This window comes from Miscanthus floridulus, chromosome 13 (assembly GCF_019320115.1).
Source record: "Miscanthus floridulus cultivar M001 chromosome 13, ASM1932011v1, whole genome shotgun sequence".
Lineage (NCBI taxonomy): Eukaryota > Viridiplantae > Streptophyta > Magnoliopsida > Poales > Poaceae > Miscanthus > Miscanthus floridulus.
In genome coordinates, this window is record NC_089592.1 from 28,884,592 (window position 1) to 28,906,948 (window position 22,357).

Genomic DNA, 22,357 nt, shown 5'->3' on the forward strand with positions numbered 1-22,357 from the left:
CCATGGTGTAGATCAGGTCCTTTGGTCAATTGGTAGTCGGTTTTTAGCCCCTGTTGGTTGGTTTTGCCTGCAGGTTTCTTTCTGGTACTCTTTTTGATCTATAGTATGGTAAACATGCATAATGGAATTCATCTGATCAAGTCTCGCATCGATGTAATGCCTAATGGAGGTGTCACATAGCTATTCAAATTTTACAGCACATGTAATAAAGTCCGAGCATCGTAAATTTGATCGGGTCGGACATATCTCATGTTATACAGGGTAACCTATTTCGTACGAATACATTCATTGAATCCCTAATAAAAAATAAATAAAATTGAAACTAGTTACATATCCGGCCCATTCAAATTATGCTACTCGGACTATCAGTCAAGCAAACGGTTTACAAGAAATAGATAAACATCATTTCATCGAATATACTAGAGGGACATGGTCGGGGGAAAAGTTGTGATCATTTGTTGTAGAGTACACATCTATGGTATGGTAACTAGTTAGCATCTGTAAGCATGATTTCAGTTAGTGTCAATCGACTAAAGGGGAAAGCCACTCATGATTACTACTACTACTACTGATACGAATGTTGTGACCGAGTGCACTCCATACGCAATAGTTTTACTCATAGCTCTGTACCGTATAGTGTCTGACGAGATCAAATGTGCCACATTCAGACTTTCTTACAAGTGCAGTAAAATATAACAATGAAACGAATGTGATAGAAAAGATGGACACAAGAAGTGAATCGAGAAAAAGAGCTTTTGAGCATCATGACACGCTTGAGACTAGAATGCCTGGCAGGAGGCGTCGGCAGCGCAGTAGGGTGGAAGGCAAAAGCTTTGGGATGAAATCAGGAGCTCTGGAGAGAGAAGACAACAGGTGTATAACCTTCCCTCTCGCCCTTGTCTCTACTGCTCTAGTTTGGGGGCCGTCAACCACCCCACGCCCGAGACGTTTGTGTGGGTGGGCGGTGGGGCTTCGCCCTGTCATGTCAATGTGATGGGCCAAAAGCGACATCCCTTGCTATAACAGGCTGCTGACGCCATCCACACACGCGCCTACATGAGAATGCAGGACCACGTCATCCGAGTAGTCAAGATTTCAGACGGCCAAACCTTGTGTGGTCCTATGAAGTATAAAAATTCTGAATAAAAATAATCTTTGATGCATGGTTCTTCCAAGTTCAAATCTTATCAAATACACGAAAATAAGATGAGTTGGGTTCAATATAGATCAAAGCCACTCTGTAGGCAATAGTTTTACTCACAGCTCTACACTATATTGTGTCCGACGAGATGAAATATGCTGCATCGGACTTTCTTACAAGCGTAGTAAATTATTAGAGTGAAGTGAATGCGGTAGGAAAGCTAGACACAAGAAGTGAATCGAGAAAAAGAGCTTCTGACATGCTTGAGACTTGAATGCCTAGTGGAGTTGTGATAGGTCTTTTCTGTACTTATTTGATTCCAATCCAAGCAGTCACAACAGTCGAGGGGCAGACTAAAGAGTGAAGAGTGATATGTGCCTAGCTCGGTCAGATTTGGTCTATCAGCTCGGTCAGATTTGGTCTATCGGCGATAAAGTCAGAGTGAGTTAATTCCCAACTACTAGTACTTGCATCACCATTACTTGCACTTCTCCATCTTCGGCTGGCCTATTTAACCTAGGTCTGGATGCACCTCTTGGGCTCAATCCACACACTCTTAAATCCACACACTCGTGAGCCAATCACCTTTCTTCATCGCCTAGAAGAGCTAGTGCAAGTTTTGCGAGGTGCTCCTTCTCCAACCTTTGCGAGGTTGAAAACTCTAGTTTGGTTTTGGTTTTGGTGAATTGATGAAACCCTAAGTGCTAACCTAGTTTATCAAAGTGATCATGAGATGGGTAGCACATTTCAAGTGGTGAAGCAAATGAAGATCATAACATGATGATGGTGATGCCATGGTGATGATCAAGTGCTTGGACTTGAAAAGAAGAAAGAGAAAAACAAAAGGCTCAAGGCAAAGGTATAAGTAGTAGGAGCCATTTTGTTTCAGTGATCAAGACACTTAGCGAGTGTGATCACATTTAGGTTCGATAGCCATACTATTAAGAGGAGTGAAACTCATATCAAAATGCGGTTATCAAAGTGCCACTAGATGCTCTAACTCGTTGCATATGCATTTAGGATTTAGTGGAGTACTAACACCCATGAAAATGATTGTGAAAATATGCTAACACATGTGCACAAGGTGATACACTTGGTGGTTGGCACATTTGAGCAAGGGTGAAGAAGATAGAGTTGAAAAGGAGTTAGTCGCGCTGGTCACAGAGTGACCGGACGCGTCCGGTATGGCGACCGGACGCGTCCAATATTAATGACTAGACTCTGGCTCAATGGAGCAACCAGGCACTAAGGAGTTACTATTTAGCATCCGGTCAATGTGAGTTAGCTTGGTTTAGGTTTGTAGAGAAGCGACCGGACGCATCTGGTGTGAACCAGCAACTCTCAGGTTTTAGCGCTATAATTGATCAGACTCTGGGAGCATCTGGTTCGGTGTGACCGGACATGTTCGGTCAGCCTAGAGCAGCTCTAGGAGCTCTTTGGACTCAACTGGATGCTGAGTCTTCTGCATCCAGTCTGGTGTGTTCGGACGCGTCCGGTCGGCCTAGAGCGGCTCTGGGAGCTTTCTAGACTCGACCGGACGCTACCCCTCCTATGTCCGGTCATCCACACCAGACACGTCTAGTTGTAGTTGAGTGTGGTATTCATGGTAGCAATGGCTACTTTATTTGAATAGGACACATGGCAGTTAGGCAGCGACTGGACGCAGGCGATTGGTGCGTCTGGTCATCCCGCAGTCAGCCCAATAATTGAGCCAATGGCTCTATTGTTTGGGGGTGTCTTAAATACTGTTTGGCCGACTCTATCTCACTCTCTTGGCCATTTGTATTGACATAGCAACCTTGTGAGCTTAGCCAAAGCCCCCCACTCATCTCCATCATTGATTCATCATCTTTGTGAGATTGGGAGAGAATCCAAGTGCATTGCTTAAGTGTTTGCATCTAGAGGCACTTGGTGTTCATGTTTTGCTGTGGGGTTTGCTTGTTACTCTTGGTGGTTGCTGCCACCTAGATGGCTTGGAGCAGCAAGGATCGTCGAGCGAAGGTTGGTGATTGTCTCTGGCTCCGATCATGGTGATTGTGAGGGGTTCTGGACCTTTCCCTGTCGGAGAGCCAAAACATACTCTAGTAAATTGCTCATGGCTTGTGTGATCCTCATCTTGTGTTGGTTGTGCAGCACCCTATTGAGGGTTTGGTGGGTGATGCCAATCAGCTCGTGAACCTCCAAGTGAGTGAATCACCACAACGAGGACTAGCTTGCTGGCAAGCAAGTGAACCTCGGTAAAAAATCATTGTGTCATCATTTGATTCTAAGGTGAGTGTTATTCATTGGTATTCATCCTTGTGATTGATTGGTTCATTCTTCGACTCGGTGGTATATCCATCTTGCTCTATCTCTTTACATTATCGCAAACTAGTTGTTAAGCTCTTTAGTGTAGCTAGTAGTGAGAGCTTGTTAGTTTAGTTAGTGTGGCTCTTTAGTTAGCCTTTAAGAGCACACTAACTTAGTGTAGTTACATAGCCATTGTGTGGATAAATACTATAGAAACTAGAGTTATGGTAGGTGGCTTGCAATTTTAGTAGGCTAGCGCAACACTTGCTTCGCCACATATTGTCTAACCGGTTTGCTAAGTGTTGTTGTAGAAATTTTTAATAAGCTATTCACCCCCTCTAGCCATTAGGACCTTTCAAGTGGTATCGGAGCCGAGGTCACCATGATTTGAGGCTTAACAACATTCGGTGTAAAAATGGCTCAAATCAACAACACCAAGAAGCCACCCCAATTTAGTGGCATAGATTATCCATATTGGAAATCAAAGATGACCACACATATCAATTCAATCAATAGAAGGGTGTGGAAGGTGGTAGAAACTAAAATTGAGATTGATGATCTAGAAAATCCCACCATGGCCAAAGAAGTGCTTCTTCAAAATAATGACATTGCTCTAAGTGCCATTCATGATGCAATTGATGAGAGAATATTTGAGAAAATCAAGAACATTGAGATGGCTCATAAGGCTTAGAAGAAGTTGGAAGAATCATTCGAGGGCACCAAGGCAATAAAGGGTGCAAAGGCATATATTCTTAAGGAGAAATTTGCTAGCTTCAAGATGAAGGAAGATGAGAGTGTGCCAGACATGTTACATTGGATGGAAGTGCTTGTCAATGATCTCAAAGCACTCAGTGAGAAGGTGGAGGATAAAAACTTCTCTTATAAGTTCTTGAGATGCTTACCCATAAGATTTGGCATGTTGGTCACCTTGCTAGTGAGGACCGGTTTAGACACAATATCACCAAACCAAATCTTGGGAGATATCATGACCGATGATGCTTATAGAGATGATGATGAAAGGAAGAAAAGAAGGAGAAGAAAGATGAAAAGAAGGATGAGAAGAAGAAGAGTGTGGCATTCAAGGCCACATCATCCAAGGGCAAGGCAAAGCAAGAATCATTAAGTCATGATGAGAAGATGGCTCTCTTTGTGAAGAGATTTGGCAAATTCATGGTGAAGAAGGGCTATCGTGCAAGAAGGAAGAAGTCATCATCAAAGAACAAGGATGAAACAATGACATGCTTCAAGTGTGGTAGCAAGGATCATCGTGTTGCTCAATGCCCATACAATAGTGATAATGATGATGACAAGAAGAATAAGAAGAAGGACAAGAAAGAAAAGAAAGAGAAGAAGGACAAGATGATCTTCAAGAAGAAGAAGGGTGGTTCATATGTGGTCACTTGGGATAGTGATGCTTCCTCAAGTAATTATGATAGTGATGATGACAAGACCACCAAGAAGAAGGCACTTGCAATCATTGCTATCAATGAGAAGCCTTCTCTCTTCGACACTCCATCATGCTTCATGGCTAAGGTCACTAAGGTATAAACTTGTGATGATGGAAGTGATGAGAAACATGATAATGAAAATGAAAGTGATAGTGATGATGATGAACCAACTAAGGATGAACTATTTGACATGCTAGAGATGCTAAAGAATACTTTGACATTAAGAGAAGGGAATGCAAGAGCTTGAATAAGGAAGTAAAAGCCCTTAAGCAAGCCCTTGATGAGCTCAAAGCAACTCATGAGAGGCTAGAGGAAGCCCATGAGAAGCTTAGCAAGGCTCACAAGAAGCTTAAAAAAGCTCATTCTTCTTTGCTTAATGAACAAAATAAGAAGAAGCATGTTGAGACTTGTAATGTAGGCTTAACTTGTGACCTAATTGATGAATCATCATCTATGCCTATCATTGTTGCTCCCACTAACCCTTCTTGTAGCACTTCTACTTCCACCTCATCTAGTAGTGATGGTTTCACTTGTGATGCCTCACTAATGATTGAGAATGAGACTCTCAAGAAGGAGGTCAATGAGCTCACTCACACCTTGGCTAAGGCCTATGGTGGTGAGGACCGCTTGCTTATGTGCTTAGGTAGCCAAAGAGCCTCTCTCTACAAAGAGAGATTGGGCTATATCCCCAAGAAAGGCAAGACGGCCTTTGCTCCTCACAAGACTAGTTTTGTGAAGAACAATGGTCGATTTTGCACTAGTTGTAAGTAAGTTGGTCACAAAGAGCATGATTGCAAGAACAAAAGCAAAAATGCTAATGTATCCTTAATTAAGATTAATTCTTTCTATGTGCTTACTAAGGGTACAAATGGTGTGAAGGTTAAGTTCATTAGTGCACCATGGATGGGCTCAAAGAAGAAATCCATTTGGGTACCAAAGAGCTTAGTGACTAACCTTCAAGGACCCAAGCAAATTTAGGTACCTAAAACAAATTGATCTTCTTTTATAGGTCAATTACAAAGATAGAGAAAGGCATTGAGTTCTTGATAGTGGGTGTACTCAACACATGACCGGTGATGCAAGAATGTTCAACTCAATCAACACCAATGGCAATGATGATTATGAAAGTATCACATTTGGTGACAATGGCAAAGGCAAGGTCAAAGGGCTTGGTAAGATTGCAATATCCAATGACATGAGCATATCCAATGTGTTTCTAGTAGAGAGCTTGAACTTCAATTTGCTATCCGTGGCTCAATTGTGTGATCTTGGATTCAAATGCATATTTGGGGTAGATGATGTAGAGATCATAAGTGTAGATGGCTCTAACTTGATCTTCAAAGGCTTTAGATATGAGAATCTATACTTGGTTGATTTCAATGCTAGTAAAGCTAAATTATCTACATGTTTGTTCACTAAGTCTAGCATGGGTTGGTTATGGTATAAAAGGCTTGGTCATATTGGAATAAAACAATTGAATAGATTAGTTAAGCATGACTTGGTTAGAGGCTTGAAAGATGTTGTGTTTGAGAAGGATAAGCTTTGTAGCTCTTGTCAAGCCAGCAGACAAGTTGGAAACACCCATCCTAAGAAAAGCATGATGAGCACTAGTAAAGCATTTGAGTTATTGCACATGGATTTGTTTGGGCCAACTCAATACACTAGCATTGGTGGTAACAAATATGGCTTTGTGATAGTGGATGATTATACTAGATACACTTGGGTATTCTTTCTAGTGGACAAAAGTGATGTGTTTGCAACATTCAAATCATTTATCAAGGGTATTGATAATGAGTTTGAAACAACCATCAAGAGAGTTAGAAGTGACAATGGTAGTGAGTTCAAGAATACTAGAATTGACGAGTTGTGTGATGAATTTAGAATTAGACATCAATTCTCGGCCAAGTACACTCTATAATCAAATGACCTTGTTGAGAGGAAGAATATAACACTCATTGATATGGCAAGGTCTATGCTTAGTGAGTACAATGTGAGTCAACCTTTTTGGGCCAAAGCTATCAACATGACTTGCTATTGTAGCAACCGCCTCTATTGTCACCCATTGAAAGAGAAGACACCATATGAGCTCTTGAATGGTAGAAAACTCAACATTGCATATTTTCGGGTCTTTAGTTGCAAATGCTATATCTTGAAGAAAGGCACTAGATTGGGCAAGTTTGACAAGAAATGTGATGAAGGATTCCTACTTGGATACTCAACTACTAGCAAAGCATATAGAGTTTGGAATTTAAATAGTGGTACTCTTGAGGAAGCTCATGATGTTGAATTTGATGAAACCAAGGGTTCACAAGAAGAGAATGAGAACTTAGAAGATGTTAGAGGCATTCAACTTTCAAATGCCATGAAGAACATGGATGTTGGTGAATTGAGGCCTAGGCAAGTGAATGATGATGAAGATGATCAAGTACAAGTGCTCTCTAACTCAAATGTGCAAGATGATACAATTCAAGCTAGTATAAGTGGCTCTCATGATAATGAATAAGATCAAGTGGCTAGTACATCATCTCAACCCAATTATCAAGCAAGTGCAAGCAATCAACTTTCAATACTCCAACCAACCAATATTGCAAGTGATCATCCATTAGACACTATAATTGAAGATATTTTGAGAGGTGTACAAACAAGAACAAGATTGGCTTCATTTTGTAAGCATTTCTCATTTGTGTCATCTATTGAATCAAAAAAGATAGATAAAGCATTGAAGAATGTTGATTGGGTGAATGCTATGCATGAAGAATTGAATAACTTCATAAGAAATCAAGTATGGAAATTGGTAGAGGGACCAAAGGGACACAATATGATTGGAACCAAATAAGTCTTTAGAAAAAAGCAAGATCAAGATGGGATAGTAGTAAGGAACAAAGCAAGATTAGTAGCAAAGGATATACACAAGTTGAAGGTCTTGACTTTGGAGAAACATATGCTCCAGTTGCTAGATTGGAAGCAATTAGAATCTTGATAGCCTATGCTAGTGCCCACAACATCAAGCTCTATCAAATGGATGTCAATAGTGCATTTCTCAATGGTCACATAAATGAAGAAGTATATATTGAGCAACCTCCCAGTTTTGAAGATGAAGAGAAGCCCGACCATGTGTACAAGTTGAAGAAGGCATTGTATGGCTTGAAGCAAGCACCTAGAGCATGGTATGAGAGATTGATAGACTTTCTACTCTCTAAAAGGTTCATGATGGGCAAGGTTGACACCACTCTTTTCATTAAGAAGATTAGAAAAGATTTATTTGTGTTGCAAATCTATGTTGATGACATCATATTTGGATCAACCAATCAAGATTTTTGTGAAGAGTTTGGAAAGATAATGGCTAATGAGTTTGAGATGTCAATGATTGGAGAGTTAAGTTACTTCCTTGGTCTTCAAATCAAGCAATTGAAGAATGGTACAGTTGTGAGTCAAGGCAAATATATCAAAGACATGATCAAAAAGTTTGGCATGAGTGATAGCAAAGCCATTAGTACATCAATGGGAACAAATGACGACTTGGATAGCGATGCAAGTGGAAATATGGTGGATCAAAAATTATATCGGTCTACGATTGGAAGCCTACTCTATATGACCGCATCAAGACCAGATGCCATGTTTAGTGTATGCATGTGTGCAAGATTTCAAGTCTCACCAAGAGAAAGTCATTTGAAGGCTACAAAGAGAATATTGAGGTACTTGAAGCATACACAAAATGTTGGTTTGTGGTATCCCAAAGGAGCAAAGTTTAAGCTAGTTGGTTACTCTGACTCGGATTATGCAGGATGCAAGGTTGAAAGGAAGAGCACCTCGTGCACATGTCAATTATAGGGAAGATCACTTGTTTCATAGTCATCAAAGAAGCAAAATAGTGTTGCATTATCAACCGCCGAAGCCGAATACATATCTATCGGTAGTTGTTGTGCACAAATACTTTAGATGAAGACCACTTTGAGTGACTTTGGAATCAAGTTCAAGAAAGTGCCATTGCTATGTGACAATGAGAGTGCAATCAAGTTGACCAACAATCCGGTTCAACATGCAAGAACAAAGCACATTGATGTCCGCCACCATTTCATAAGAGATCACCAACAAAAAGGGGACATTTGCATTGAGAGTGTAAGCACCGAAGATCAACTTGCCGATATACTCACCAAGCCATTGGATGAGAAAAGATTTTACAAGCTAAGGAATGAGTTGAACATATTGAATTTCTCAAATATATGTTGATGCACCCCCACTCATATGACATGCCTCTCCTTCGAGCAATCCTAGGTAAAAGTTGATTGCCATGGCATACATCCTTGCTAAGAACATGTTTAGTGCATATAGTCATCTCTCACATTAAATAGGCTCATTCATGAAAATCAAATTATTTTGATGGTTGTATGGTACCACTATTGCTTCTATGCTTGATTTGGTCTAGTGGTAGCATATGACATGTTTGTGGGCTTGTAAACCTAGTGTTTTGATCTAGAAAATGAGCTCTAAATGTTTAACTCAACATGGTACAAGATAACCCTTATTTGGAGGTGTGAAGAAACTTGTCTTTGGATCAAACCGAGTTAAATATCTTTGGCAAATGATCTAGATTGGACCAAATTTGGGAAAATGATCCTCACCCCATTGATTGACATTGATAATCTCAATCTATCTACATTTTAAACATTTGTGGTCAATGATGACAAAGGGGGAGAAAAACAAAGATATAAGTGTTAAGGGGAGAAATAGTATACTAAGATAGTGAAAAGACAACAAGAGAGAATTTAACATAGGGGGAGAGACATGACAAAGAAAGGGGATCAATCAAAATTTTGAGCACACAAGTAGGGGGAGCAAGCTCATGAACTTGTATGGTGCATTTGAATGTGCATTCATATATTTACTTGCATGACACAAGTTTTAAATTTCAATATCCTTGCTTGTGTGGTGTATGCTAGTTGTAGGTTTGAATGATGAAATGAAAAACTAGCAAGCATAGGTTAAGTAACTAGACTCATGCTCACATTATGAAAACTAGACCCTTACTTCTAATGTTGATCTCATGGGGTATTATAGTTTTTGTGTATGTCTAGTTACTAATGGTGCTAAGGATGATATATTGGTGCACTCCGATTAGTATCACGCTTCAAAGGTCCATCTTTTATACCTTAGCATCATTTGGTAGACATTGTCTCCTATATATCCTATCTAAGCATATCTGCAAGCTACAATACAAACTCTTAGCACATATGTAGGGGGAGCAATTGCTACCATATGGAGTTCATAAAACTTGTCCATATCCTTTTACACATGGTAAATATGCTTGGGCAAGTAACATGAATTCAATTAAATTTCAATTCATATCTTTGTGTAAGGGTTGTTATCAATTACCAAAAAGGGTGAGATTGAAAGCTCTAGTTTGATTTTGGTTTTGGTGAATTGATGAAACCCTAAGTGCTAACCTAGTTTATCAAAGTGATCATGAGATAGGTAGCACATTTCAAGTGGTGAAGCAGAAGATCATGACATGATGATGGTGATGCCATGGTGATGATCAAGTGCTTGGACTTGAAAAGAAGAAAGAGAAAAATAAAAGGCTCAAGGCAAAGGTATAAGTAGTAGGAGCCATTTTGTTTCGGTGATCAAGACACTTAGTGAGTATGATCACATTTAGGTTCGACAGTCGTACTATTAAGAGGAGTGAAACTCGTATCGAAATGCGATTATCAAAGTGCCACTAGATGCTCTAACTCATTGCATATGCATTTAGGATCTAGTGGAGTGCTAATACCCTTGAAAATGATTATGAAAATATGCTAACACATGTGCACAAGGTGATACACTTGGTGGTTGGCACATTTGAGGAAGGGTGAAGAAGATAGAGTTGAAAAGGAGTTAGTTGTGTTGGTCACAGAGTGACCGGATGCGTCCGGTATTAACGACCAAACTCTGGCTCAGCGGAGTGATCGGACGCTAAGGAGTTACTGTCCAGCATCCGATCAATGTGAGTTAGCTCGGTTCAGGTTTGCAGAGAAGCGACCGGATGCGTCCGGTCGCCACACCGGACGCGTCCGGTGTGAACGAGCAACTCTCAGGTTTTAGCGCTATAATTGATCGAACTCTGGGAGCGTCCGGTCTAGTGTGACTAGATGCATTTGGTCGGCCCAGAGCGGCTCTAGGAGCTCTCTAGACTCAACCAGACGCTGCCCCTCCTATGTCTGGTCGTCCACACCGGACTCGTTTGGTCGTCCACACCGGACTCGTTTGGTCGTAGTTGAGTGTGGTACTCGTGGCAGCAATGGCTACTTTGTTTAAATGGGACACGTGGTAGTCAGGCAACGACCGGACACGTCCGGTCACTGGCCGAACACATCCAATGCACACGACCAGTGCGTCCGATCATCCCGCAGTCAGCCTAATAATTGAGCCAATGGCTCTATTATTTGGGGGTGTCTATAAATACCGTTTGGCTAGCTCTAGCTCACTCTCTTAGCTATTTGCATTGACATAGCAACCTTGTGAGCTTAGCCAAAGCCCTCCCACTCATCTCCATCATTGATTCATCATCTTTGTGAGATTGGAAGAGAATCCAAGTGCATTGCTTGAGTGTTTGCATCTAGAGGCACTTGGTGTTCATGTTTCGCTGCAAGATTCACTTGTTACTCTTGGTGGTTGCCGCCACCTAAATGGCTTGGAGTAGCGAGGATCGTCGAGCGGAGGTTGGTGATTGTCTTTGGCTCCGGTTATGGTGATTGTGAGGGGTTCTTGACCTTTCCTCGGTGGAGAGCCAAAAGGTACTCTAGTAAATTGCTCATGGCTTGTGTGATCCTCATCTTATGTTGGTTGTGCGGCACTCTATTGAGGGTTTGGTGGGTGATGCCAATCAGCTCGTGAACCTCCAAGTGAGTAAATCGCCACAACGAGGACTAGCTTGTCGGCAAGCAAGTGAACATCGGTAAAAAATCATTATGTCATCATTTGATTCTGAGGTGATTGATATTCATTGGTATTCATCATTGTGATTGATTGGTTCATTCCTCGACTCGGCGGTATATCCATCTTGCCCTATCTCTTTACATTACCGCAAACTTGTTGTCAAGCTCTTTAGTGTAGCTAGTCGTGAGAGCTTGTTAGTTTGATTAGTGTGGCTCTTTAGTTAGCCTTTGAGAGCACACTAACTTAGTGTAGTTACATAGCCATTCTATGGATAAAGACTATAGAAACTAGAGTTGTGGTAGGTGGCTTGAAATTTTAGTAGGCTAGCGCAACACTTGCTTCGCCTCATAATTGTCTAACCGGTTTACTAAGTGTTGTTGTAGAAATTTTTAATAGGCTATTCACCCCCTCTAGCCATTAGGACTTTTTAGAGGTGCAGCCGTTGAACAGGAGCTTGACCTAAATGATTGCAGATCTTGTGTTATCAAAAGATCTGTAATCATTTAGTTCTCTCCTGTTCAAGGGCTCCATACTCGATTGGGGGTGCTTTAAGTTTGCGAGGTGCTCGTTCTTCAGGATTGGGCGCTTAGAGCATCTCCAAGAGTTTCTAATAATTAGCCAATTAGTTGTGTTATTTGTCCATACCTGTTTGTATCAGTGGCTCCTCTGTTCCGCATTAGATTGAGGCGACACTTGCTCCTCGCTGCAAGGTTCTTGCAAGTTCAACAAAGATATTTTGTAATTAATCTAATGATATTTATTTGATATCATAAATAATGAAAATATATTTTGCAAGATTCAAGCGAGATATTTTGTAATTAATCTAATAATATTCAACAAGAACCATCATCGCATATACACATGGACAGCAGAAAAGTTCATGTCATCCCTGCCCTTGCCATTCGGTAAAGTCCAGCCCGTGTTGTTTCTCAGTGGCCGGATAATCCTACGTGCTGACCCAGATTTAAAAATAGGGCCCAAACTTAAAATTGTAAACGACATAGTAACAACATCATAGGAAAACGAGGAAAAAATGAGACTTGCTCGTATGACCTTGTCGCTGCCATGGTTCTTACAAGTTTAACAAATTTTATCTAATGCATGCAAATAAGAGGAGAGCAGTGCCATCCCACTACTCAATGCCATCCAACTACTACCAAGACATACTAGTTCTAACTACAGATGATTAACATGACTTCATACTAGTTCTAACTACTGATACGTCCCACAGATCAAAGGTCAAGGCGGGCATGCATGATCTGCTCCACGTTTAGCTTCGCTAAGATGCCGTTGGTGGCTGGCCAGAGGCTCTCAATGAGATCATCGATCTCATTGTCGTCCAATCCTGACAAAAAACCCTGCTCCACCACCCGGATGTTCACCGCCTCACCAAACTGAAGCTGGGCAGCGGCTAGCGCCGTGGCAGCCGCTTGACGAATGGCTTCGAACACCACGGTCGCCTTGTCTTCTCACGCCTAGGCGGCTTCCTACTGGGCCACGACAAGTGTGGCGCGTGTGGCCACCAAGTTACCGAGCAGCATGTCGGCGTGCAGCCTGGACGCACACAACAACGCTTGGACCTCGTGGTAATGCTTCAATAACTTACGATATTTTTCGTCGCCTGAAGATTCGCCCACTTCATGTAACAACCCAAGTTTTCGAGCATCAAAAAATGTGAGCTTTTTTTAAAAAAAAATTCTGCAAATGTGTGAAGCATGTAGCTTCTAGGTCAAACCCGAGTCTAACCTGCTAACAAATCGTTGCATCTATTTAGATTTGTTTATAGAAGTGTGCCACTGCTCTCGAGTTTGTTCTGTGTTTGAGTCTTGTTAGAGTTTGGAGTGCACAAATTCATAGCAAGAGTTCCTCCCAATCTCTCTTGAATTACTTCTCAAATCCCCTTTTTAAACTCCCTCTCGAATTCCTTGTTCCATCTAAAAAACCCTTAGTCATAATTGGGAAATCCTCTTCTTTTCTCTTGGGCCAACACCCTCCCTTTCTTCCTACCCGCGGCCCATCTCTCCTCTCTTCCTCCCTTTTTCCGCCGGCCCACCCGCCTCTTAGCCCAGCTGCCGAGAAGGTCGCCTCCCTGGCCCATTCGGCCTTTCCTCCCCTTCCCGCCGCCAGGCCTCGGCCTCCCGCGCTGGCCCAGCTAAAACCGCGGCCCACGCCGGCCCCCGCGGCACGTCCATGCCGCGGCCCCCGCGGCCCACGCGTCGGTCCCCGCCGGCCCATCCACCCGCGCCCCTCCTAACCCTATCGGCCACGCGCGCCTGCCCTCCCGACCGCCCTCGCGACGCCGCCGCCGCCCGACCACGCGCACCGGCGCCGCGCCCGTCCCATCCCCTGCCTCGGCTTCCGTACCAGGAGCTGAGGGATGCACGCCGCGTGTCCCTGCCCTCGCACGGACGACGAGGATCACCGGTGCCCTCGGGAACCCTAGCCTGCAGGCCTATAAGTACCACAGCTGCCGCCGCCGCACTCCACTGCTCCCTTCCTCCTCTTCCTCGCTTGCCACCACCGCAGCTCGCCTCGCCGTGCAGCGCCACCGCGACCCCGAGCCGCCACGGCAGCGCCTCCGTGTCTGCCGTCTCCACCAAGCCACCGGAGCCCCCTCGACCCTGTCCGCGTCGGCGCCGACCGCGAGCTCCACTCCGCCTCGCCGTCGAGCCACGCCGCCGAGCTGCGACGCCTTCGCCGCGGCCACCTCTTCCCGCCGTCACTAGGAAGCCGCGGCGTCGAGCCTCCACCATCGCGCCATCCACCTCGACGAGCTAACACCGTGGCGCCGTCTTCTTCCATGGACCGCGACGCCATCGGTGCTTTTCCTCGCCACCGAGCTGCACCGCGAACTGGAGCAGCAAGCTTCGCCGTGCTCCTCCTCGCTGACGCTGTGCCTCGCCACCGCGGTGTCGTCCTCTGCGACCACACCGAGCAGGAGCTCCGCCACCGCGTCCACCTCTTCTTCCTCGCCGGAGCTTCTACCCTGCCGCCGGTGAGCTCCCAAGGCCAAGCTCCTTCCTTTTTCCCTTCCCCGCCACTGTTCTCGCCTGAGCCCGGCCTCTGTGCCGTCGTTCCTTGCTGCCGCAGGAAAGGCGCACCTCCACCCCTCGACCACGGCGTGCCTCTGCTCCAAGCTGCCGTTTCGCGGCGTCTCTGTGACCTCCACCTTGGACGCCCGCTAGGAGCAGCAGCTGCCGGACGTCAGCGCCTACCCCGCCGCGGGCGACCACCTCCCCTTCCCCTCGGGTGAGCCACCAGCAGCCCAAGTCTCCTCCTTTTTCCCCTTCCTGCCTTTACCCTTGCTGAACCGGCCTTCATGCTGCTGTTCCTCACTGCCGCAGGGAAGCAGCCGACCTTGCAGCACCCTTCGCTGACTCCGTCGCCCCTCCGGCCACCTGCTGCCCTGTCCTGGCCGCCTGCTGCCCCTTTCCTGGCGACAGCAGCCAACCCCGGCCACCTGCAGCAAGCCATGGCCAAGCTGAAGCAATCCGCGGCCAAGCCGTGGCAAGCCACAGCTGGCCGACAGCAAGCAGCAGCCCACTGAGTGCAGCAGCAGCGGGCCGCATCCTGCTGGAGTGCGCCGTAGCCGCCCTTCACCATCAAGGTCGAACTATTGAACTTCGTCGACGCCATCCTCGACGTCGACAAGACCCTTGTTTTTCATTTTCCTTGATCTCTCATACTTGATTCATGATCGTCTACATGATATCAATATCTATGAATGCCTGTGTCGTGCCTTCGCGCCAGTCTACCCACCTATCTATTTATCCCTTGTGCTATGGAATGTGTTACTCCACTTAGCGGTTGCTGTGTCGGTTTAGTTCTTGTTCTCTTGTGTGTTCGTGTTGTTTGCTTGTGGACCGTGCCTTCGAGCTGGTTGAGGGAATTGTAGTTCGTTTGACCATTTCGGTCGTGGGTTGGTCCCGTCGTAGCCGTGATGCCAAGCGTGACTCGTTCTCTCGTGTTTTAGTTGTCTCCGTTGAACTACGAGCGTTGGCTCCTATCTTCGGCCCTAAGACGAGGCTATTGGGGACTCGATGCCGATATCGACGCGGTTCTTACCCACACCCTCTCGTGCCCTCCGCAACCTAGTCTAGTGGGAGGATTAGGGGACGACGAATGTAGAAGTACGGAAGCCAACTCGTTAGGTATAGCCTGTGGCCGTGGGTTCGCCTCGCCATGACCATCGGGCTCTACCTCTCTTTTGCTATTTTGTTCCTTCCTATCCACCTCGTATGCTTGTGCCACCTAGACCATGGCATTTCCTTGGTTCTCGCGGTGACAACCGCATCGCTATGGACCATGGGAATAGCCTTGTGCCAATTTAGTTGCACCTAGGTCGTGGAGCACTACGAGTTGGTGTGGATCGAGAGTCCGCGGGGTTTTGTGTCTCTATTCTTTCAACCCTTGCCCGTTCCCATGGCGTGTTGGTCGAGAGAATACGGAGACCGTCCTTCTCTCTTCTCTCTCTCCCCCTATATCAATCCCCGTCAATCCAGTAAGATGTGGATTGAGCCCTTCGCTTGTTTGGTGTTTATTGCTCTCTTGATTCCCGTCGTATGCTATGGCAAGTAGATCAAAGGAAGCTGAATCCCGTGTCCCCCTCTTTTGGTTCTGTCATGCATAAGCCCTTGTATGCTTGTACCTATTTAGACCGTAGCATTTCTTTGGTTCTTGCGGTGACAACCGCACCGCTAAGAACCCTAGGGATGTCTTAGTGGATTTAGTGCACCTAGGTCGTGGTACCCTACAAGTAGTTTGGGCACTCGTGTTCTCTTGTGTGTCACTTTTTTTGATGCCCCGTCTCTTGCCATGGCATGTGGATTGGAAGAAGTAGACCACCTCCCTTCTCTTGATTCTCGTCGTATGGATTGAGAGAGACCAGAACTGCTTCCTTTCCCCCTTATCCTCTCTTTTTGATTCCCGTCAATCTCCATGACGCCCGGATCAGAAGACCGCGAGTCGTGGTGTTCGCTTAAGATGAGCTAGGGTCTATGCCATTTTTATTAAAGCCATACAAGTCGACACGATCGACCCGGGAAGTACTGGCTAGGCTAAGACTTAAGCTTGTGCTTAGCAAACAACCACTTCTATTTCTTTTGGCCCAGGGATCGGACATCCGTCGAGAGGGCTAAGTCGTTTTCCCTTTGGTGTTCTTTCAGTGTAGTTGTTCTTCCATGTCTTGTTGCCTTTTTAAAGTAGGGATTGCTTCCTGTCTTGCTTGTCGCTCTATCGAGGTGGTTGCATCGAGGACAACATTGATCGGGTCGGAACCCGTTGGAGGAAGGAAATGCGGATGGCAGTAGGACCTTGAGGAAATCAACTACAAGTACACTGAAGATCTCGGAGATGACCAATCAATAGGTGCCACATCCCACCCAACCTTGTAGAATCCTATTAGACATGCAACAATGTAGCTGCTAGTGCTTTACTCTTATGCAAATGATCTGTGATAGGTTGCATGGTAGATTTGCTTGAAGCCTTTACCTTGATGCAACCTTTACCCCTGCACACCCGCTGTTAGGATAGACGCTCGCATACTACTAACTACTTCCTTCTACTACGCATTATATCTGTGATGTGATGCTTAGTGGAGGATTGTTTGTGAGTGGCTAAGGCACATGGTGCCGCTAAAACTAGTAACAACTTGGGGAGATCTTAGCGTGCGTCTTGGGTGTGTGATGAGGGTCGAGTCGATCGGGCAGGATCTTACGACAAGTCATTGGACGAGTCATGTCGAGGGGGTGCGACCTGGGCTCCCCTACGAGAGGTACCTATGGCGGGTGCTTGTGAGATGAGGAGATATGGGGGTGGAGTGTCTTTGTGGGATGAAGCCCCGAGATGGAGGTGTCGTCGAGGCATGGGGTGTTGGTTATCCCCTTTGAGAAGATATCCTGTCCGGTCCCCCTAAGGACTAGTATGTCGAGAGAATCGGATCATAAGGCCCTACGTACACCCCACTCGCTCCTGAATGGGTGGGGGACGATTACCCGACCAACTAGGACGGTGCCATTATTGCTAGGTTGGAAGTGGATAGTGTAGGGAGGTATGGGCATATGGCCCACACCCTCTTAAGACAGCGTAGTGACCTCTGGGGGCCTGGTACTACGTCTCACAGTCTTAGCGTGTTGGTTGACTCCGGGGCGACCTAGGGTTGAGTGGTAGGATGGCACCATACCGGTTGGGAGGTTGTCGGTATCATCCTAGGCGGGGCGCACCGCCGATGATGGTGATCTTGTGGTTCTAGGTGTACACGCTCTACAGAGTTGATTGATCTATACATATAGCCGCGTCCGCGGATATGGACATTCCTATGACCTATGCTTTCGTTGATTAGTGAGAGGTGTTCTTTCTTCTTCTCCCCCTGGGTTTGTTGGACTTCGGCTGTTAGCTGATAAGGCAAGGTATGAGAGGGAGTCGTCCTTGCCACCTAGAGAGTGAGAGTGTGGTGAGATGTGTGTGATGGGATGGGTGAACTTGTGGATGAGATGGGTTAAAACTTGATGAACTATTATAAAATATGGATGAACTTGCATAGGAAACCTACAACCATATATTGGCCTTTTGCTCTACCCTTCCATTCCACTTACCACAAAGCATACGCAAAGCATAGGGTGGGAGCCAGTGGTCAGTACAAATCATACTAAAAGATATTTGACAGGTTTTGGATGTCATCTACAATGACGACAACGGAGATTAGAAGGATTAAATGGTCTTATGCCTACGCTCAAGTTTGGTTGAGGAGATGAAGATGAAGTCTACGCCCACTATTGTTCTACGCCTACTTTGATGATTGCTCGTGAAGGAGGTGCCTTTATCTATCGACGCTCCACATCGACTCTGATGATGGTCTGTGAAGTAGGAGCCTTCACCCACCGACGCGCCACGTCTACTCTGATGAAGCCCTGTGTGCGTTTCCGCTAGTATAACGATGTATTTAGGTGCATAACCAAGTGTTGTAATGCCTTGTAAACTTGTACTTCCGCTATGTATAAATTGTGGTATCAACTGTTATTTAATAATGTGATGGCTCGATCTCCTGGACTATCATATTATAATTCGTATATGTGGATTTTCCCTTCGTGGAAAATTGAGATCGTTTCAGAGCTAGAGGGATGTGCAGGGACAGACGAGCTTGGTGGTGGCAAACCACGACGGGATTACTCTCCGTCCCCATCGGTGGGAAGCCCCACGACAGGGGGCGGCGCCGCCATGGTGGAATCACTGCACAATGCAAGACAAGTTCAAGACCAGATGATAAGGGGGAGAGCGATCCGATTTAGAAGGCAATCGATTAACCAATCTAACTGGTGCCGCATGGCATAGAATCGCCGGTGGCTGCTCCCATCGGTAATCCAGCCCTGGTTCATCGCTAGCGCGTGATGCTGGGCAATCTTCTTGTCGAAGGCGTACGTCCCATGTGGGCGATGGTTGGCCCAAGCGAGGACATGCTCCCTGACGATGGACTGTGTCCAACCATAGGGCGCACTCTCTAGGCAAAGGGGGGCAGACCAGCAAGCCATAGCGGCTGGCACGTATCATCATGTTCTGGCTCTCGGGGATGGGAGTTGCGTACCCATGCCGACGATCATCCTCTGAGTCTATCGTAACGCATCCTAAAGAGTGCTCGGACATGTCCTTGGCGGACGCCGAGCGGGAGCGAGAGGATGCTTGAGACCCGCTCGTGACGTGGCTAGCAAGAAGAGAGGAGTCCACGCAGCCTACGACGACGGTGAAATGGAGCGCACAGGGAGTAGCGGTGGTGAGGGAACCACCGGTGCCGCTAGTGCCAGTGTCAGTGTCGAGGACGACGGGGAGAGCAATGGTAGGTGGGAGCGTGACGGGAACACCGGCCTCCCACGACTAGACATCGACGCCGCCTCCGCCAACACTGAAGCAGGGCGCACCATCGACTCCGCCTCCTCCGAAGCGGGGAGAGCCAGTACACTGGAGGAAGCGAGGACCGGAGCCACGCGTCCCTTCCTCGAGTAACGCTTCATGGACATGGCCTTAGTGGCAAGCGATGGGGAGGCGGAGTTTGGGACTTTACGAGGCGAGGCGAGGGTTTTTTGCACAATGCAAGGTGGAATCAAACAATGGGAGCGAGGCCAGGCTTTATGTATACACAGGGTGGACCTTCTGTATGCTAGCTTTATGTATACATAGAGCAGCACTTCACGGATCTAGATTCTTGATTAAGCTCATTGCCAGATTCGGTATAAAATGTTGTTCTATTGGTATGATTCGGCGAGATCTTTTGTGATGTTTTGGATTGTACTCCTGTGATTGCATTCACACGAATTAGATAAGATTATGTTCAAATTGGTGTGATCTTTTATGTCATAAATGTTGTTACTATTTCCTATAAAGTTAGTCAAACTTAAAATTGTAAACGACACAGTAACAAGCATCACATGAAAAATAGGAAAACTACGGAGGATACTGTCCGACACGTTCAAATGTACAGAGGCCCGATTTTCTTACGCGTGCTGGGGTGCATGCTCGTACAGAATTCAGATATATATACATAGATGTTTAACACAACTTAACATGCACTAATTCAGAATTAATCTATCACACTGATGTGAATAACTTATAGCACTCCCGTGAGATCCTACACTCCTCGCTGCAGAACCTAGCCCACAAGTCCCATTCTTCAAATTCGACAGGCTCGCCGTAGCCGTCGCTTGTGCAATGCCTGTTCCATGGAAGAATGGGGTGAAGAATGGGCTCTACATGCTGTGGCACCATGTCCTGCAACCACCAGTGCACGTCTTTGTGGCACCATGTATAGGTCTGGTTCTTCCCCAGCAACCCAGCCGGACCCGCTTCGTCAGCACCTTTGAGCTCCCTTAATAGGCATTGGGCAATGTCATCATTGCCGTCGCCGGTATTAGACCTATAGAGCACGAGGGTGAAGACATACATACCAAGTTTATGGCATGCCTTGGTGGAGTGCTCAAGCCATTCAATTGGTGGCATCAACGACCTATGGGCTTCCACGAAGACAGGATGCAAGTCGGCGAGGAAGCAGGCCTCTAGGTTGCCCACGCTAGCAAGCCTGGTGGTGAGTAGGGCGCGATAGTCATCGTCGTAGCAGTGGCGCTCCCAAAAACCTTGACTCTGCAGCACCCGGCGTAGTGGTATGCACTGGCTAACTTTGGTGGTGCCACACACCCTGCGCATGAACGAGTAGGTTGCCCATAGGCTGGCAAGTTCGTCCATGGGGCATATGACTATTCAGTGACGTGGCCAGCGATGTCCACGACCAACTCCATCGGGAGCCAGTCCATCATGACATAGCTGAGGAAGAAGCAGAGTCAGAGCACGTGCGTGATGAACGACGGTCGATGCGACGTCAGAGCGGAGTACGAAGGCGTGACTACGACAAGGCGTAGAGCGCTAGGGAAATAGGGCCGATGGTTTATGTAGGCGGAGACTCCGCATTCTTGAAGGATCACGTATATCGAGTAAACGTGTCTCGGGGAAGTGAATCGTCCAATGCGATGGTTCTTTCTCGAGGAACCAAACGGCACATCGCTCGAGTTCCAGGTGTCCATGTAAACGTGTCTCGGGAAAGTGAATCATAACAAATCTTGTGTTAACAGAAGATCTGTAATCATCTGGTTCTCTTCTATTTAGGGGGCTCCATACTCGATTGGGGTGCTTTAAGTTTGCGAGGTGCTCGTTCAGGGGCTCCATGTTCCCTTGTTCTTGTAAAATTAGTAGAGGAGTAAACAAAGTTCCATTCGATGTATGTCACGTTGCATGGTGCACTAAAGTCCGGCCCGTGTTGTTTCTCAGTGGCTGGACAATCCTACGTGCCGACCTAGATTGAAAAACAAGGCCCAAACTTAAAATTGTAAACAACACAGTAACAAGCATTACAGGAAAACGAGAAAAAATGAGACTTGCTCATATGAACTCATCGCTGCATGGTTCTTGCAAGTTCAACAATTTTTTTCTAATACATGCAAATAAGAGGAGAGCAGTGCAATCCTAGTACTCAATGTCATCCAACTACTACCAATACATAATAGTTCTAACTATAGATGATTAACATGACTTCATACTTGAGAAAAGAAGCTTTTGACCACCATGACACACTTGAGACTTGAATCCTTGGTGCGGTTGTGATGGGTCTTTTCTGTACTTTTATTTGACTCCAATCCAAGCAGTCACAACAGTCGAGGGGTAGACTAGTTGCTACGACATTCAAAACTAACGACCCTTTATACCGTGTCCTAGAGATCAAATATACAACGGCCGGAGTTTCTTGCATTCGCAGTAAAATTCAACAGCTATGTCTCATCCGTTATGCATTAGATCTAAGGCGATACTTGTTGAGATAAACTCCTCGCTGCATGGTTCGTGCAAGTTCAACAGGGCCTAAGACAATCCGATACTAAAGAAATCTTGATAGGCCGGATCATAGTTTTGATGAAACAACAAATTACAGATCGTGTGAACTCTTGCGCCGTATATGTGGGGTCATGGGCGTGCAGCAACACGCGTGTGGTTCGTGGGGTGGTTGACCCCATGACTCACGAAGGTGCGA

At 45.9% G+C, this 22,357-nt stretch overlaps 1 long non-coding RNA gene across 2 annotated transcripts; it reads left to right on the forward strand.

The window, feature by feature from the left end:
• Nucleotides 1–14,068: 14,068 nt before the first annotated feature.
• On the forward strand, nucleotides 14,069–18,857 carry LOC136500487 (uncharacterized). Of its 2 annotated transcripts, XR_010770052.1 has the most exons (4): nucleotides 14,069–14,791; nucleotides 14,887–15,045; nucleotides 15,141–17,163; nucleotides 18,461–18,857. It is a non-coding gene; the product is annotated as an uncharacterized lncRNA (long non-coding RNA). The 2 variants fall into 2 exon arrangements; XR_010770051.1 differs by lacking the exon at nucleotides 18,461–18,857 and having other exon boundaries at nucleotides 14,082–14,791; nucleotides 15,141–18,451.
• Nucleotides 18,858–22,357: the final 3,500 nt, after the last annotated feature.